General features: G+C 46.6%; 1 protein-coding gene across 4 annotated transcripts in view; it reads right to left on the reverse strand.

Moving 5' to 3' along the window:
* The window catches only part of LOC141048597 (excitatory amino acid transporter 1-like), a 260,918-nt gene extending 244,735 nt beyond the window's left edge, over nucleotides 1–16,183 (reverse strand). The window contains exon 1 of one of the 4 annotated variants that reach the window (XM_073544341.1): nucleotides 16,043–16,183. The gene's annotated coding sequence lies outside the window, so the exon portion shown is untranslated. The remainder of the gene's footprint in view (nucleotides 1–16,042) is intronic. The other 3 variants (XM_073544359.1, XM_073544401.1, XM_073544374.1) reach the window with 3 other exon arrangements.
* Between the last annotated feature and the right edge of the window lie 2,915 nt (nucleotides 16,184–19,098).

Below are 19,098 nucleotides of genomic sequence, written 5' to 3' on the forward strand. Positions count from 1 at the left end.
CCTTGGGTACAATTTCAAGATACCTGAAGGTGCCTCGATCATCTGTACAAACAATTACAGTATATGCTAGTACAAACAAGATGGGAATGTCCAGCCATCATAACGCTCAGAAAGGAGACGGGTTCAGTGTCCCAGAGATGTACGTGCTTTGGCCCGACATGTGCATATCAATCCAAGGACAAAAGCAAAACACCTTGTGAAGATTATGGTGGAAGCTGGTAAGATTGTGTCAATATCCACAGTAAAACCAGTACTGTTTCAACATGGGCTGAAAGGCCACTCTGCCAGGAAGAAGCCATTACTCCAACAGAAACATAAAAAAGCCAGATTAAGGTTTGCAAATGCATACAGGAACAAAAAACTTAATTTTTGGAGACATGCCCTGTAGTCTGACGAAAGTAAAATTGAACTTTTTGGACAATATGACCATTGTTACGTTTGAAAAAGGGAGAAACTTGGAAGACTAAGAACACAATCCCAACTGCGAAACACTGGGGTGGCAGCATCATGTTGTGGGGTTGTTTTGATGCAGAACGGTCTAGTGCACTTCAAAAAATAGATGGAATCAGGAGAAAAGAAGATTATGTGGAAATACTGAAGCAGCATCTCAAGACATCAGCCAGGAAGTTAAAGCTTGGGCAGAAATGAGTCTTCCAAATGGACCATGACCCGAAGCATGCTGCTAAAATGGTAACAAAGTGGCTTAAAGGATAGCAAAGTAAATGTTTTAGAGTGGCCATCACAAAGTGCTGATCTCAATCCTATTGAAAATTTATGGACAAAGCTGAAAAGGCAGATGCGAGCAAGATGACCTACAGTTGTGGCCAAAAGTATTGACACCCCTGCAATTTTGTCAGATAATACTCAGTTTCTTCCTGAAAATTATTGCAAACACAAATTCTTTGGAATTATTATCTTCATTTAATTTGTCTTAAATGAAAAAACACAAAAAGAATTGTCCTAAAGCCAAATTGGATATAATTCCACACCAAACATAAAAAAAGAGGGTGGACAAATGTATTGGCACTGTTCGAAAAATCATGTGATGCTTCTCTAATTTGTGTAATTAACAGCACATGTAACTTACCTGTGGCACCTAACAGGTGTTGGTAATAACTAAATCACACTTGCAGCCAGTTGACATGGATTAAAGTTGACTCAACCTCTGTCCTGTGTCCTTGTGTGTACCACATTGAGCATGGAGAAAAGAAAGAAGGACAAAGAACTGTCTGAGGACTTGAGAAACCAAATTGTGAGGAAGCATGAGCAATCTCAAGGCTACAAGTCCATCTCCAAAGACCTGAATGTTCCTGTGTCTACCGTGCGCAGTGTCATCAAGAAGTTTAAAGCCCATGGCACTGTGGCTAACCTCCCTAGATGTGGACGGAAAAGAAAAACTGACAAGAGATTTCAACGCAAGATTGTGCGGATGTTGGATAAAGAACCTCCACTAACATCCAAACAAGTTCAAGCTGCCCTGCAGTCCGAGGGTACAACAGGGTCAACCCGTACTATCCGTCGGCGTCTGAATGAAAAGGGACTGTATGGTAGGAGACCCAGGAAGACCCCACTACTTACCCAGAGACATAAAAAAGCCAGGCTGGAGTTTGCGAAAACTTACCTGAAAAAGCCTAAAATGTTTTGGAAGAATGTTCTCTGGTCAGATGAGACAAAAGTAGAGCTTTTTGGGCAAAGGCATCAACATAGAGTTTACAGGACAAAAAAAGAGGCATTCAAAGAAAAAAGCACGGTCCCTACAGTCAAATATGGCGGAGGTTCCCTGATGTTTTGGGGTTGCTTTGCTGCCTCTGGCACTGGACTGCTTGACCGTGTGCATGGCATTATGAAGTCTGAAGACTACCAACAAATTTTGCAGCATAATGTAGGGCCCAGTATGTGAAAGCTGGGTCTCCCTCAAGGGTCATGGGTCTTCCAGCAGGACAATGACCCAAAACACACTTCAAAAAGCACTACACTAGAAAATGGTTTAAGAGAAAGTACTGGAGACTTCTAAGGTGGCCAGCAATGAGTCCAGACCTGAATCCCATAGAACACCTGTGGAGAGATCTAAAAATAGCAGTTTGGAGAAGGCACCCTTCAAATATCAGGGACCTGGAGCAGTTTGCCAAAGAAGAATGGTCTAAAATTCCAGCAGAGCATTGTAAGAAACTCATTGATGGTTACCGGAAGCGGTTGGTCGCAGTTATTTTGGCTAAAGGTTGTGCAACCAAGTATTAGGCTGAGGGTGCCAATGCTTTTGTCTGGCCCATTTTTGGAGCTAGTCATTGTCCTAGAATCACTGCGTTGAGAAACATGTGATGGTGTCTCCGCAGTGTTGGATGTTAATCTCCATGAGTTCATTCATCCTCATTTGTCACAGTCTTCTACTAGGCATTGCTCCTACTGGCCAGTTTCCTACTCCACACTGATGAGGGGCAATACCCCGAAACAGCTGTCTGTGGATGGATACCATGTTTTGGCATAGGTGATATCCTTCATTGGAGACTGCCCTTCCCGTGGTTGTTCCCTCCCGGGGAAAGACCTGGCTAGTCATTGTTTGCGTTGAGAAACATGTGATGGCGTCTCCGCGGCTTGTGTTTTGCATATATTTACATATTTCCCATAAGGGTGGGGACATTGCCCTAGAATCACTGCGTCGAGAAACATGTGATGGTGTCTCCGCAGTGTTGGATGTTGATCTCCATGAGTTCATTCATCCTCATTTTTCACTGAATCCCATAGAACACCTGTGGAGAGATCTAAAAATGGCAGTTTGGAGAAGGCACCCTTCAAATATCAGGGACCTGGAGCAGTTTGCCAAAGAAGAATGGTCTAAAATTCCAGCAGAGCAATGTAAGAAACTCATTGATGGTTACCGGAAGCGGTTGGTCGCAGTTATTTTGGCTAAAGGTTGTGCAACCAAGTATTAGGCTGAGGGTACCAATACTTTTGTCTGGCCCATTTTTGGAGTTTTGTGTGAAATAATCAATGTTTTGCTTCATTCTCTTTTGTGTTTTTTCATTTAAGACAAATTAAATGAAGATAATAATACCAAAGAATTTGTGTTTGCAATCATTTTCAGGAAGAAACTGAGTATTATCTGACAAAATAGCAGGGGTGTCAATACTTTTGGCCACAACTGTAGGTACCTGAAATGGTTACACCAGTTTTGTCAGGAGGAATATGCCCAAATTCTAACCAACTATTGTGAGAAGCTTGCGGAAGGATGTCCCAAACGTTTGGCCAAAGTCATTCAGTTTAAGGGCAATGGTACCAAATACTAATGAAAGGTATGTAAACCTTTGACGTTGCAGTAAGTAATTAAAATGATTTGAAACATTCTCTCTCTCATTATTCTGGCATTTGGCAAATATTAATAATTATGGTAATCCAAATTGACCTAAAAACGGGAAGGGTTTATTCTGATTTCATGTCAGATATTGAGAAAAACATGCACGTGTCTTTTTATATAGAGTAGGCAAATTTCAGGTTTCAATTGTACATCTTTAATTAGATGTATGGCAATTCCTTTCTAAAAATATATTAATTATATACTAATAAAAGTTAAAATTTTATTCACATTTTCCCCTTCCCCTTTTCCATTGGCTGTTTAACAAATTACGGGGATGTCCACCTATGTGAATGTTTGATTCGATTTTACTTCTTATCAAGGAAACATTCCCAGTCTGACCCTTCAGTTAACCATAAGATCCTCAAACCTGGCAACATAAAATCCTTGGGTCCATTAACAGAATGCTATCCTCAAGGTGCTCAGGACATCTGCATAGCTGCCAGTTGATCCCTGAACCTTCTCCAATATACTTTGGGGGGTGAGGCTGTATTTCCTGACCAAGGCCTCTTTTATCGAGGCAAAGTCTCCATCTGGCTCTGGTGAAAGGTCAGCAAAAACTTCCAATGCTTTGCCTTTCAGCCCTGGAGTTAAATACTGTGGCTACTGATCATGGGGCAGATTATATTTATTGCCTGCAGGTTTTTTTTTTTTCAAACTCCCGAAGAAAAGTATCTAAGCCTCTATCACAGACCATGTGTGGTCTCATTGGATTTATATCCTGAGAATAGGGTAGCTGCAAACTGTTTATCCTTGGTAATTGGGCCATCTTAAGCTGGAAATCTCTCTCAGCCTGTCGTTCTGCAGCCGCAGCCTCTCTCTCTCTCTGCCTGGGCCTGTCGCTCTGCAGCCGCAGCCTCTCTCTCTCTGCCTGGGCCTGTCGCTCTGCAGCCGCAGCCTCTCTCTCTCTGCCTGGGCCTGTCGCTCTGCAGCCGCAGCCTCTCTCTCTCTGCCTGGGCCTGTCGCTCTGCAGCCGCAGCCTCTCTCTCTCTGCCTGGGCCTGTCGCTCTGCAGCCGCAGCCTCTCTCTCTCTGCCTGGGCCTGTCGCTCTGCAGCCGCAGCCTCTCTCTCTCTGCCTGGGCCTGTCGCTCTGCAGCCGCAGCCTCTCTCTCTCTGCCTGGGCCTGTCGCTCTGCAGCCGCAGCCTCTCTCTCTCTGCCTGGGCCTGTCGCTCTGCAGCCGCAGCCTCTCTCTCTCTGCCTGGGCCTGTCGCTCTGCAGCCGCAGCCTCTCTCTCTCTGCCTGGGCCTGTCGCTCTGCAGCCGCAGCCTCTCTCTCTCTGCCTGGGCCTGTCGCTCTGCAGCCGCAGCCTCTCTCTCTCTGCCTGGGCCTGTCGCTCTGCAGCCGCAGCCTCTCTCTCTCTGCCTGGGCCTGTCGCTCTGCAGCCGCAGCCTCTCTCTCTCTGCCTGGGCCTGTCGCTCTGCAGCCGCAGCCTCTCTCTCTCTGCCTGGGCCTGTCGCTCTGCAGCCGCAGCCTCTCTCTCTCTGCCTGGGCCTGTCGCTCTGCAGCCGCAGCCTCTCTCTCTCTGCCTGGGCCTGTCGCTCTGCAGCCGCAGCCTCTCTCTCTCTGCCTGGGCCTGTCGCTCTGCAGCCGCAGCCTCTCTCTCTCTGCCTGGGCCTGTCGCTCTGCAGCCGCAGCCTCTCTCTCTCTGCCTGGGCCTGTCGCTCTGCAGCCGCAGCCTCTCTCTCTCTGCCTGGGCCTGTCGCTCTGCAGCCGCAGCCTCTCTCTCTCTCTGCCTGGGCCTGTCGCTCTGCAGCCGCAGCCTCTCTCTCTCTGCCTGGGCCTGTCGCTCTGCAGCCGCAGCCTCTCTCTCTCTGCCTGGGCCTGTCGCTCTGCAGCCGCAGCCTCTCTCTCTCTGCCTGGGCCTGTCGCTCTGCAGCCGCAGCCTCTCTCTCTCTGCCTGGGCCTGTCGCTCTGCAGCCGCAGCCTCTCTCTCTCTGCCTGGGCCTGTCGCTCTGCAGCCGCAGCCTCTCTCTCTCTGCCTGGGCCTGTCATTCTGCAGCCGCAGCCTCTCTCTCTGCCTGGGCCTGTCATTCTGCAGCCGCAGCCTGTTGGTACTATAGAATGAGCTGTAGGCACATACTGGCATCAAATCTCCCAGCTGTTAGAAGGCCTTTTGTCCAGAAAAGTCCATGCTCGCCTCAGAACTCATTGTTAGTATGCCCAGAAGTTGCTTCTGAAACAAGGTCCATTGCTTGGCTCCTCTGAGTTGTGCTCTCACTTTGTCCAGGTGCCAAGGTACTCTGCTCCGAGTCCTTCTCCATCAAAGCACCAATGAGCAGATCTTTGAATTTGTCTGCTGTCTCTATTCCTCTCTGCTCACGGAGGTTAATCAGGGCCTCCTTACTCTGCTTCTTGCACAAAGCTGCCATATCAGTTAACAATATCAGTCTTTTGCCAAATAAAAGACAGAAAAGAAAAATAGGAAAGGGAAACTGTTTGCAAGTATGTCTACGTAAGAACTGAATTGATCCTTGTAGAACTGGTGCACTCCTCGCAATGATACCAGTTCTTTAGTATAGAGAATAATTGCTTAAACCAAGTACTAATGCTCTAATAGAAGAAAAAAAAAAAAAGGGACTATCCCACTGCTGCCACCAAGTTGTCATGTACACACTTCTCAACCCCTGACACGGAGTGCACCTGTACGGGTTTAATTATCTCTTCTTACTCCAGTGCTCATCCTCTCATATAGGTTATAAAGTGAGCATGAATCACTCCCTGACACATTCAGCACGCCCCCGGTTTCTTACGCTGCTGTCACTCATCAAACACATGGGGAATGATGAGTTCCCAAAATCTAGGTTACTGTCAGACAATCAAAAAAGGTCACATACACTCTTAAAGGCTATAGGTTCTTTAGTGCAAACAAGGATCAACTTATTAAAAATTTTAGGCTTTAATATAAAAAAAATATACAGTGCTAAATATATAAAAAGGTATTAATACAATGACACACAAATATGCAAAACAGTTATAAAATAAAAAGGGCTAAATAACAGAAGATACCTAAACGTTTCCCTGTGCAGTTTTCCTGTGGGGAGGAGATTAAATCATGGCGCACATCAGCCTTTAAGCTGTCCTCACATGTGAACGCTTCTCTTTGTGTAACCCAACTTTTTATAGTCAGAACCATAGGCTGATGTGGCGCCCCTGAGGCTCAGTCGCCACAGAGGTACTGCACCTTCTCCTAAGGTGTAGTGCCCCACCATCCAGGTAAGGTGGGAACTCCTTTCCACGCTCCAACACTCGCACCCCACACAACAGGGTAGTTCTGCACAACCACATTGCGGCTCAGTGCTTAGAGAGTAGCAGAGCAACTCTGGTGGTTCCCTGCTTGGAACACTGGATGTGTTGGGAGGTGGGTGGAGTTTAGACACATAAAAGAGTGGGAAAGTGTAGGATGACAGGGTCAGTCTGACAGGAGGTCAGCGAGGAAGGAAGTCACTTGGGAGGAGTGGGGATCCCTGGAAGAAGGGATGGAGGAAGGAGTGCTGCAGCTGCCTCAGTGATCTGAGCCAGCTGGCACGGGAAAGGAAAAGAAGGAGAAAGACGTAGAACTGCAACCTAAGCTTCCATAAGAGAGAGAAAGACCAGTACGGAATGAAGGAGTAAGGAGAACAGAGGAGACATGGGTTGGAAGAGGAACCCTGCCTATAGGTTCTCAGCACAAGGCCGGGTCCCGGTCCCCGAGGTTGTATGGACACTTATGGTTCTGCAGCAGACACCGGTGGAGTAGTTGGCTGTAAATGCACTACTCCCATCTAAGACTTGGGGCACAACAGCAACTGATTAGAGAGCCGGGGTTCAGGAGAAGGGAGTCCCCGAAGCGGGCTACAGCTATCTGACATACGAGTAGAGTTCTTAGGAACATCTGACAGGAGGAACTCCAGAGTACCACGGTACTGTAGATCTTCCCACTTTAAGGCCCAATATAGGAGTCGTTCAGGAAAGGTACATGTTGGCGGAGTGTTGGAGAGGGGTTTTCCATCTGGCCTGGAGGTTGGTTGAGTCTCTGACCCGGAGGACACAGCTCGGAGGCAGGCACCCTTGTGTACCGCAGACTGTGAGTAAAGCCTTGGAACTGCAAGCCTCGGTGTCCTCCATTCATTCTTGCGCCAACCCGCTCAGCACCACTACATCTGGGTACCATCCTTTACACTGCCTGCGCCTTTCCACAACCATTACAACTACACTGCCCTGGGACCTCAGCCCTGCCTGTGGAGGGCTATACCATCACTGCTGCACCATACCATCCGTCCCAGAGGATCTGTCTGCAGCGTCGGCTTAACACCTCCCTTGCCGAGCACCACAGGTGGCGTCACGAATTATTACATTACAAACTTCCACTGATATTTGGGCGCCCAGGGCCACGGACCAGGTCACTGCTGCTGTGACACATCCCTCTGACACCGGCCCGGTACCGAGTACCCCACAGCCCTGGGAGGGTGACCCAATTTGTCGTCACGAACAGGATGATGAGACCCGATGCCATCGGGTTCTGTGTGCCTGAGATTTGCTGGACTTTGAACTTTTGAAAATGTGCAGAAGACCTAGTTTAATGGACTGTGACATGGATATTAAAAATGGCTGCGGAGAAGAAGGGCGTGAAGAAATAGGAGGTCCTAGGAAAAGACCGCGAAGAGTCTTGGGCCTCCCCTGCCTGAATTACTAGCGTGACAGCTACATGGCCCACCCCCCGAGAGGTTCGCATACTGGCTTGGTATGGAGGCGCTGGAAGAAGACGCCGCACCCGGAAGGGGGGCAGAAGAAGTCAGTGGCTGGAAAGGGGCCGAGGCAGGAAGAAGAACGCCATGATGAAGAGAGAGGACAAGTCAGAAGAACAGGGGGAGAGGCCGCTCGCTCCCAGGCCGCCCCTGCAAAGGCTGCGACCACTGATACACCCTCAGCAGCGGCCACCACCACCTCACACCCGATACTGTCATTGGCTGATCCCTGTTCGGAGAAGATATATGAGGACGCTGGAGCAGAATGGAGGCCCAGGACAGCGTCCCCGCCTGGACCGGGCACGGCTGTACCGACCCCCACCGACAACCCCGGCCGAGACGGGCCCGGCCCCGGCACAGATCCAACTGCGGTCCATCCCATCAGTCACCCTGGGAGTCACAGCTGCAGCCATCTACCACCAGGTACCGGAGCCGGAACCGCGGCTGGAAACACCAGGTATGATTACTGCTCTGGGGTTGACCCTAGCTTTGGGAGCGGAACCCATGGATAGGAATGGCCCAGTTGATCTCCGCCGACGATTCCCGACTGCGGTACCACTGACTGAAGTCCCGATGGACATAGAAGAGTCGGACCCGGAGTAACTAGTGACGTCACCGGCTGAGTCACCGACGGCAGCAGGAGAGCCATCGGAAGTGGTGGATGTGCCGTCTCCTCAAGCAGTAGACGATTCTATGGCCCTTTCCATTACCCCGACCAGTCCCAATCTCACCCTGTGGGAGGCAGAATACATGCGTATGGCAAGTAGACAAAATCAAGATGAAGATACCACATCTGGTAGCAGTTTCCAGTCGGCTTCCAGAACCCCAGGAGGGGACCAGCACTAAAGTTCTCGTGACCCAGGAGGGTTTGTTTAGCACCATTGTGCTTTTTTGTTTGCTCATCATGGTTTAGTTTTTAGTTTTCCAAAGTTGCCCTGTTTTGATTGGCAGCATTTCTGCATTTGGAACTGAGGAGATCATGAACGCTGTATGATCCAGAACTTTTATTGTAAATAGTTGCACCTCTTTAGGTGCCCTCTCTTGGTTTTACATAAGGACACTTTGCGAAGATGATGTCTACCTCAAAGGACACTGCAAGAGATCCCGGCTGGGAGCGGTGTCCAGCACTTACAAGAATAATTGTTGAAAGTTTTAATGCAAAGTATTTTGATAATGATGTATCTTATGAGAGTATTAGTAACTAGGAAATGGCTTTTATATAGAGTGAGAAATGTTTTGATACAGAGAGGAGCGATTTGAATAAAGATTAGAAAATGTGCACTAGAAAGAGAAGAAGAAATGTGCACTAGAGAAGGAAAGATGACTAGTACTGGAGTGACAGTGAGTCACAGATAACAGCACTTAGAATTACATACAGTATGAAAAGTTGCACTTTTTGACTTGAAATTTGGATAGTTGATTGAGAATTGTTTGTAACATTCAAGAAACAATTCCTCCTATATTAGGTAGTTTAGTATAAGAAATGTTTATGCAGCATTATAAAATTTTGTATGTACCTGTACTGTCAACTTTGTTGTCTTGCAGCCCGCGGACATGCTGTGTTTAACGGGGGGTGGTTTGTGGCGCCCCTGAGGCTCAGTCGCCACAGAGGTACTGCACATTCTCCTAAGGTGTAGTGCCCAATCATCCAGGTAAGGTGGGAACTCCTTTCCACGCTCCAACACTCGTACCCCACACAACAGGGTAGTTCTGCACAACCACATTGCGGCTCAGTGTTTAGAGAGTAGCAGAGCACCTCTGGTGGTTCCCTGCTTGGAACACTGGATGTGCTGGGTGGTGGGTGGAGTTTAGACACATAAAAGAAAGGCAAAGTGTAGGATGACAGGGTTAGTCTGACAGGAGGTCAGCGAGGAAGGAAGCCACTCGCGAGGAGTGGGTATCCCTGGAAGAAGGGATGGAGGAAGGAGTGCTGCAGCTGCCTCAGTGATCTGAGCCAGCTGGCACGGGAAAGGAAAAGAAGGAGAAAGACGTAGAACTGCAACCTAAGCTTCCATAAGAGAGGGAAAGACCAGTACGGAACGAAGGAGTAAGGAGAACAGAGAGGACGTGGGTTGGAAGAGGAACCCAGCCTATAGCTTCTCAGCGCAAGGCCGGGTCCCGGTCCCCGAGGTTGTATGGACACTTATGGTTCTGCAGCAGACACCGGTGGAGTAGCTGGCTGTAAATGCACTACTCCCATCTAAGACTTGGGGCACAACAGCAACTGATTAGAGAGCCGGGGTTCAGGAGAAGGGAGTCCCGGAAGCGGGATACAGCTGTCTGCCATACGAGTAGAGTTCTTGAGAACATCTGACAGGAGGAACTCCAGAGTACCAAGGTACTGGAGATCTTCACACTTTAAGGTGCAATAGAGGAGTTGTTCAGGAAAGGTACATGTTGGAGAGGGGTTTTCCATCTGGCCTGGAGGTTGGCTGAGTCTCTGACCTGGAGGACATGGCTAGGAGGCAGGCACCCTTGTGTACCGCGGACTGTGAGTAAAGCCTTGGAACTGCAAGCCTCGGTGTCCTCCATTCATTCTTGCGCCAACCCGCTCAGCACCGCTACATCTGGGTACCATCCTTTACACTGCCTGCGCCTTTCCACAACCATTACAACTACACTGCCCTGGGACCTCAGCCCTGCCTGCGGAGGGCTATACCATCACTGCTGCACCATACCATCTGTCCCAGAGGATCTGTCTGCAGCGTCGGCTTAACACCTCCCTTGCCGAGCACCACAGGTGGCGTCACGAACTATTACATTACAAACTTCCACTGATATTTGGGCGCCCAGGGCCACGGACCGGGTCACCGCTGCTGTGACACATCCCCCTGACACCGGCCCGGTACCGAGTACCCCACAGCCCTGGGAGGGCGACCCACTTATATTTCCAGAATGACTTGGATTGGTCTGTTTATAAGATGATGTGTGTGAATTGATGATGAGGCACGCTGTGCCTGTTCAAATACCTGTCTCTCTCTATACAGACAGCAGGAAATATTCCTTCTAGTACAGACCATTTGCTAACCCCCTCTAAGCTCAGAATCCAGGAGCTAAGGTGCCAGGATTGACATCCACCTCCAGCAAAAGCCCCTTAGTGCTTACAATACAGATATACAGTTGTGGCCAAAAGTATTGACACCCCTGCAATTTTGGCAGATAATACTCAGTTTCTTCCTGAAAATGATTGCAATCACAAATTCTTTGGTATTATCTTCATTTAATTTGTCTTAAATTAAAAAACACTCATTAAAAAAGAGAATGAAGAAAAAAAGCAAAACATTGATAATTTCACACAAAACTCCAAAAATGGGCCAGACAAAAGTATTGGCACCCTAATACTTGGTTGCACAACCTTTAGCGAAAATAACTGCGACCAACCGCTTCCGGTAACCATCAATGAGTTTCTTACAATGCTCTGCTGGAATTTTAGACCATTCTTCTTTGGCAAACTGCTCCAGGTCCCTGATATTAGAAGGGTGCCTTCTCCAAACTGCCATTTTTAGATCTATGGGATTCAGGTCTGGACTCATTGCTGGCCACCTTAGAAGTCTCCAGTGCTTTCTCTCAAACCATTTTCTAGTGCTTTTTGAAGTGTGTTTTGGGTCATTGTCCTGCTGGAAGACCCATGACCTCTGAGGGAGACCCAGCTTTCTCACACTGGGCCCTACATTATGCTGCAAAATTTGTTGGTAGTCTTCAGACTTCATAATGCCATGCACACAGTCAAGCAGTCCAGTGCCAGAGGCAGCAAAGCAGCCCCAAAACATCAGGGAACCTCCGCCATATTTGACTGTAGGGACCGTGTTTTTTTCTTTGAATGCCTCTTTTTTTGTCCTGTAAACTCTATGTTGATGCCTTTGCCCAAAAAGCTCTACTTCTGTCTCACCTGACCAGAAAACATTCTTCCAAAACGTTTTAGGCTTTTTCAGGTAAGTTTTCGCAAACTCCAGCCTGGCTTTTTTATGTGTCGGGGTAAGAAGTGGGGTCTTCCTGGGTCTGCTACCATACAGTCCCTTTTCATTCAGACGCCGACGGATAGTACGGGTTGACCCTGTTGTACCCTCGGACTGCAGGGCAGCTTGAACTTGTTTGGATGTTAGTCGAGGTTCTTTATCCAACATCCGCACAATCTTGCGTTGAAATCTCTTGTCAATTTTTCTTTTCCGTCCACATCTAGGGAGGTTAGCCACAGTGCCATGGGCTTTAAACTTCTTGATGACACTGCGCACGGTAGACACAGGAACATTCAGGTCTTTGGAGATGGACTTGTAGCCTTGAGATTGCTCATGCTTCCTCACAATTTGGTTTCTCAAGTCCTCAGACAGTTCTTTGGTCTTCTTTCTTTTCTCCATGCTCAATGTGGTAAAAACAAGGACACAGGACAGAGGTTGAGTCAACTTTAATCCATGTCAACTGGCTGCAAGTGTGATTTAGTTATTGCCAACACCTGTTAGGTGCCACAGGTAAGTTACAGGTGCTGTTAATTACACAAATTAGAGAAGCATCACATGATTTTTCGAACAGTGCCAATACTTTTGTCCACCCTCTTATGTTTGGTGTGGAATTATATTCAATTTGGCTTTAGGACAATTCTTTTTGTGTTTTTTCATTTAAGACAAATTAAATTAAGATAATAACAAAGAATTTGTGTTTGCAAATTGTTTGCAATAATTTTCAGGAAGAAACTGCATCCCACACAACATAGTAGTGTAGCAAAGCACCCTTTGGTGGCTCCCTGCTTGGAACACGAAGCGTGCTGGGAGGTGGGTGGAGTTTAGTTTGCACTCAAAAGAGCGGGAAGAGTTTAGGAGCCAGTCAGTCAGTGAGTGAGAGAGAGAAGATCCCCGGAGAGGGATGGATGAAGGAAGTGCTGCAGCCGACCTCAGTGATCTGGGTCCGCTGGCACAGGAAAGAGACATTAGAACGAAAGCCTGATTCTCCATAAGAAAGAAAGGATTGTACGGAACGTAAGGAGAAAAAAAGGACTAAGGATTAGGGTTAGAGGAGAACCCTTCCCAAGTTCACAGAGCAAGGCCGGGGTCCAGTCCCCGAGGTTGTATGGATACTAACGGTCCTGCAGCAGACACCGGAGGAATAGAAGTAGTCACCACTTTATTCCCACACAAGACTTGGGGGCACAACAGCAACGATAGTGAGCTGGGACTTAGCAGCAAGGAGTCCCCAAAGCAGACTACAGCTGTCTGCCGTACAAGTAGAGTTCATAAGAACATCGGACAGGAGGAACTCCAGTGTAACTCAGTGCTGGAGTACTTCATTTTAAAGGCGCTATAAGAGGAGACGTTCAGAAAAGGCACATATGTTGGCGGAGTGTTGGAAGGGAGTACTTCATCTTGCCTGGAGGTTGACTGAGCTCCTGACCCGGAGGACACGGCACGGATGCGGGCACCTGTACCACAACAGACTGTGAGTAAAGCTTTGGAACTACATGCCCTGTGTCCTCCACTTATTCCTGCATCAACCTACTCAGCACTACTACATCATCTACTTGTCACTTCACCTACACTGCCCTGGGACTACAGCCCTGCCTGTGGAGGGCTATAACATCACTGCTGCACCCCACCATCTGTCCCAGAGGATCTGTCTGTAGCGTCAGCTAAGATAAAACTGAGGAAAGAAAGAGCGCAATAGGGTCTTATCTGGGTAACAGATGAAATAAATTCAAAGGAATCTACTCACCTTTTCCAAGATAGATTAAAGCATGTAAGTCAATGTCAGCCTGCTGCACGCCCGAGGTTCACGTTCGTGACCACAGATAAGGATCCTTTTGGATAAAATATTTAGGCTTACTGTGCGCTGCTGAGATCAGGAAAAAGTCACCACATGAAAAACTTTTTAACTCTTTATTCCCAAGGCGTTTCAAAGTGGAAAATCACTTCTTCAGGGGATGACAACCCTGAAGAAGTGATTTTCCACTTTGAAACGCCTTGGGAATAAAGAGTTAAAAAGCTTTTCATGTGGTGACTTTTTCCTGATCTCAGCAGCGCACAGTAAGCCTAAATATTTTATCCAAAAGGATCCTTGTAGCGTCAGCTTAACATCTTCATTGCCGAACACCACAGGTGGCGTCATGAATCACGTATAAGCTTTCATCAGCCTAAGCACACTGAAACAACCCTTTTTACAATGGAGCCCCATGGCCACGGACCGGGTCGCTGCTGCCGTTACAACCCCAGTTAAGAAGATCAACCGGCCCGGTACCGAGTACCCCACTGCCCTGGTGAGGGCGCTCCACATGCAGAAACAATCGCTGCTACTTTGATTTAGATGGCAGAAGCCTGATGAAAAGAATAGTGTTCCTGTAGCTTAGTCACCTCACTCACTTATTTTCTCTTTTAATATGATTATTAATCTGAATTCGCCATTATGAAGGAACCTAGCATATGCTTTGTACGCCAGATACTTTTGTAGTGATGGGTTAGAACTGACATTAAGGGCATGTGCACACGTTGCAGATTTGGCAGAATCCGCAGGCAAAATGACCTGCGTTTTACCTGCGGATTTAGCGCAGATTTCCTGCGGATTTCGCCTGCATTTTTACACCTGCGGATTCCTATAATGGAAGAGGTGTAAAAACGCTGCAGATTTCGTACAAAGACATGCGGCAGAAAATAAACCGCAGCAAATCTGCACGGAATTTTCTGCAGCATGTGCACAGCGGATTTGGTTTTCTATAGGTTTACATGGTACTGGAAAACTTCTGCGGATCCGTAGGGTCAAATCCGCAACGTGTGGACATAGAAGATTTCATGTTACAAAAACTCTACACCATTTAGTCAAAACTGATTTGCGGGCTGTCATTACATAGAAGGGTGGATTTTGCGTTTCAATAAACGTATACAATCTTTGCATATGCCAAAAGGACACTCTTTTGGGATTTGCTATGTGACTTGAGCCCTATGGATATGTTTGGTAGATGTGCCATGATCTTTTCCGGTGCATATACTATATATTTAATATAATCTAATATACACATACCATAAACACTGTGTGCGCATACTTAGGTCTCAAACATGGCAGGGATTTTATTATTCAAAGTGTCTGGAAGTCGGACACAGGAGCACAAATTCACATTAGACAGAAAATAAACCTGACAGATAGGACCAACCCTGTCCTTGTGTAAACCCTTCACACCTATTTTCCTTAAAGTACATTCCTAAGAAATGTTAACAGATATAACAATTGATCATTAAGAGTTAGAAATTACATTTTTTTTTTTATGATTTAGCACTTAAAAGAGAAAAAAAACAGCACGTACAGTAAAAAATATTTTAAGTGACAAACACTAATATTCACTTTGTCTCACTAATTGACATCTGCATACCCAGAACGGTCAAATTAGAAAACTAGAATTTAACAGTCCTTGACTTTTTTTTTTCTTTGTTAAATCTGAAAAGTAGACAACGCCAATTATCTGACACCAGAAATACTTATTCCTAAACATTGGAGACTCTATGTGATTTTACTTTTCTACGTTTGTGGCTATTAGTCTTTATCTTTGAAAAGCAACTAAGTCTGCGTTACATTTGTCCTCTTAAGGCTGGCTTGTATGTGAGAAGGTCCTCTAGCTAGCTATACTTCACTGCCAAGCTGTCCTCCATGGAGGGTTTACATCTACTATAAAAACACAGGATCGTGTGGTTTTCCCTTGTACTAGACCACCATATTAAAATTGCAGCCACTTTATGCTCATTTGATCATTAGACTTGTAGACCCTTCCATAGTGTTTCTCCATGTAGATGTAGGAAGCCCACCATACATTAGCTGGTGCTGCTTGCAGTCAGTGAGGCAGACTGGTGTAAATCCTGAGCACATGGCTATTATTCCAAAAATTAAATGTATAATCTTTAGGAACAAAATACAGGAGATCCACTTCCTTTAAAGCACAGAGTAAATAAATTCCTATCTAAAATGACATTGCGTAGATAAACACAGCTATATACTTACAATAGAAACTCAGCACACACCATATGGATTGAGAGGTAGAAAGAGAACTTGCATAGCTGGAAGCAAAAGGGTGGAGGAGTGTGACTGTGGGTGGGAAGTAACCCTTTTACCGCCAAATGTATCTTACTACTTTGCATATTAGAGTGTTATCTCAAGAGGGTTTTTTTTTGCTTCCAGTCATTTGTCTGTAACACAGTTATTAGGTCAGTGTGCTCTTGCACTGACAATGTAAGGGCTGAGACGTCACCTTCTCGACATTTATATTCCATCTCTATGAATGGCTTACTCTAGTATTTCCCATAAAACAAATACACCGAACAGGTTGTGCTGGTATGATTCCTCTGTGATGTTAACAGCTGTATAAAATATTATATCCGTTCTCATTTTATAGTATGTATAGTTGTGCAAACTACACAACATTCTTATTCTAAAACCAGGCAAGTTCATCAGTCTGAAGGGTTTTCCGTATGGGAGTATGTGGCTGATTCATAAATGACTGTGCAGTCAATATTCCAGCATCGAGAAGTGTGTGAGTTAGGCCGGGACCACACTACCGTGTGTGATACGAGAAACTCGCACGTGTCTCTCGCATTAACACCCGGTGCTGCTTCCGGCACTCAGGACCAGAGCTGCGGCTACATAGAAATACATGCAGCCGTAGCTCCGGTACTGAATGCCGGCGGCAAGCGGGTGTTGATGCGAGAGACGAATGCGAGTTTTTCGCATCACAGACAGTAGTGTGATCCCAGCCTTAGGCCGTGGTCACGCTTGTTAGTGCAATGCGAGAAACTCACGCCTCAATACCCGGCACTGCAGCCGGCACTCGGGACCAGAGTGTGCAGCTGCTTGTCTTGTTTCTCGCATTGCACTCGCAAGTATGACCCCCGCCTTACCAGGAGCAGCTAGCTCCATATAGAATATACAAAAAAAGGTTGCACTCTATTGTGCTAAAGCATGTCAATGTGAAATATATGAAATACGAATAGATATACGACTTCTAAATATTAGAAAAAATGAGACACTTTGCACACAATTTGGCCAAATCATGCCTTCAACCAATGTCAATGTGGTCTCAAAAACTGATGGGTCTCTACAATGTGACTATCTCTCTTAGGCCGGGGTCACACTTGCGAGTGCAATGCGAGACACTCGCGCACAATACCCTGCACTGCTGCCGGCACTCAGGATCGGAGTGTGCGGATGCATGTCTTTCTATGCAGCTGAATGCTCGAGTCCGAACCACCGGCGGCAGTGCCAGGTATTGATGCGAGAGACTCGCATTGCATTCGCAAGTGTCACCCCAGCCTTAGGCTGATGTCAATGTGAAATGTATTTAATATGACATGCTTTAGCACGATAGTGTGCAATCTTTTTACTGTATATGGAGGTAGCTGCTCCTGGTATGCACTTATTCATACTAGCTTGGATGTGCCAGTCAGTCTTTTGTTATTTGTATGGTAGTGTTCTGACTGAGCACTCCGCCCTTCAACATGTGGTGATTTTAATTACAGCAGGCTCCTATCTACCCATAAATGCAGGCTTTGCTGAGAGAGGTGTCCACATCCTAGGAATTCAGACATCAGTCTAAGGCCATGGTCACACTTGCGAGTGCAATGCAAGAAACTTGCCTCAGTACCCGGCACTTGGGACCGGAGTGTGCGGTTGCATGTCTTTCTATGCAGCTGAACGCATCGGTCCAAACCACCAGCAGCAGTGCTGGGTATTGAAGTGAGAGACTCGCAAGTGTGACCTCAGCCTTAGAGGTATTCACATTGTAGGGACCCATCAGTTTTTAATACCACCTTGACGTTGGTTGATGCATATTACTGCTTTTTTTTATGTTTCTCTTGATTAAAAACCACATAGATAAACAATTTTCAGTTAATCCCTTTCCAACATCGGGTGTAAAGGTACACCAATGTCGGACTTCCCCTACCCTTCCGGGCACATGTAAGCTGATCTATGCAGCAGACATGTGCTCACAACAGCTGCGGGTGGAATCGCGATCTACCCATGGCTGTTAATCCGTTAAATTCAAACATACACGTTTGGTATCGCCATGTTCGGAATCATCCGATCTATCAATATAAAAAAAAAATTAACCCGATCGTTAAATGGCATAATGAGAAAACAAGTCAAAACGCCAGAATTATGTTTGTTTGGTCACTGCAACATTGAATTAAAATGCAATAACGGCGGACTAAAACATTGCATCTGCGCCAAAATGGTATCATTAAAAACGTCAGCTGGGCGCGCAAGAAATGAGCCTTCACCCAACCCAAGATCACAAAAAATGAAGACGCTATGGGTATCAGAAAATGGAGCTTTTTGTTAACAAACTTTCACTTTTTTTCACCATTTAAATAAAAAAGAACCTACACATGTTTGGTGTCTATGAACTTGTATTGACCTGGAGAATCATCATGGCAGGTCAGTCTTAAGGCCCTTTTACATTTAGCAATGCACCAGCGATCCGACCAGCGATCCCACCCGGTCAGGATCGCTGGTGCATCGCTAAATGATCACTAGTGAGCTTTCATACAGAAAGATCTCACAGCGATGCAGCAGCAACGCAGCGCACGATACTCACCTTTCAGACTCAGCGATCCTGGCGTCCTCCCGCCCGCCTCCACGCGTCGCTAGTCATCACAGCAGGAAGTGCCTGACGAGAAATGGAGCCGGACATTCTCGCGCGATCAGCGATGGACAGCGGGGGAGCCGGTCGGAGGTAAGTATCACACATAGCGATATCGCTAGCAATATCGCTATAACGTCACAAAACCAGTGACGTTTTAGCGATATTGCTAGCGATATCGCTTAGTGTAAAACCCCCTTTAGCATTATGGCTTTGGGAAGAAGGGGAGCAAAAAATAAAAACGCAAAAACTAAAACATCTCTGGGGTTAAACAGACAGGTTTACAGGCACTGAGCTCATTCCTAACCACGTTTAGATGATTTTTTTTTGCTCAGGAATTTTTTTTTATTCTTGTACAACTCCATTTATTACTCTAGTTAAAGGACTTGTCATAGGATGGCATACGCTCTATTGGGGTCAC

Source organism: Dendrobates tinctorius, unplaced genomic scaffold, assembly GCF_039654945.1.
Source record: "Dendrobates tinctorius isolate UK_male_01 unplaced genomic scaffold, ASM3965494v1 ptg000011l, whole genome shotgun sequence".
Taxonomy (NCBI): Eukaryota; Metazoa; Chordata; class Amphibia; order Anura; family Dendrobatidae; genus Dendrobates; species Dendrobates tinctorius.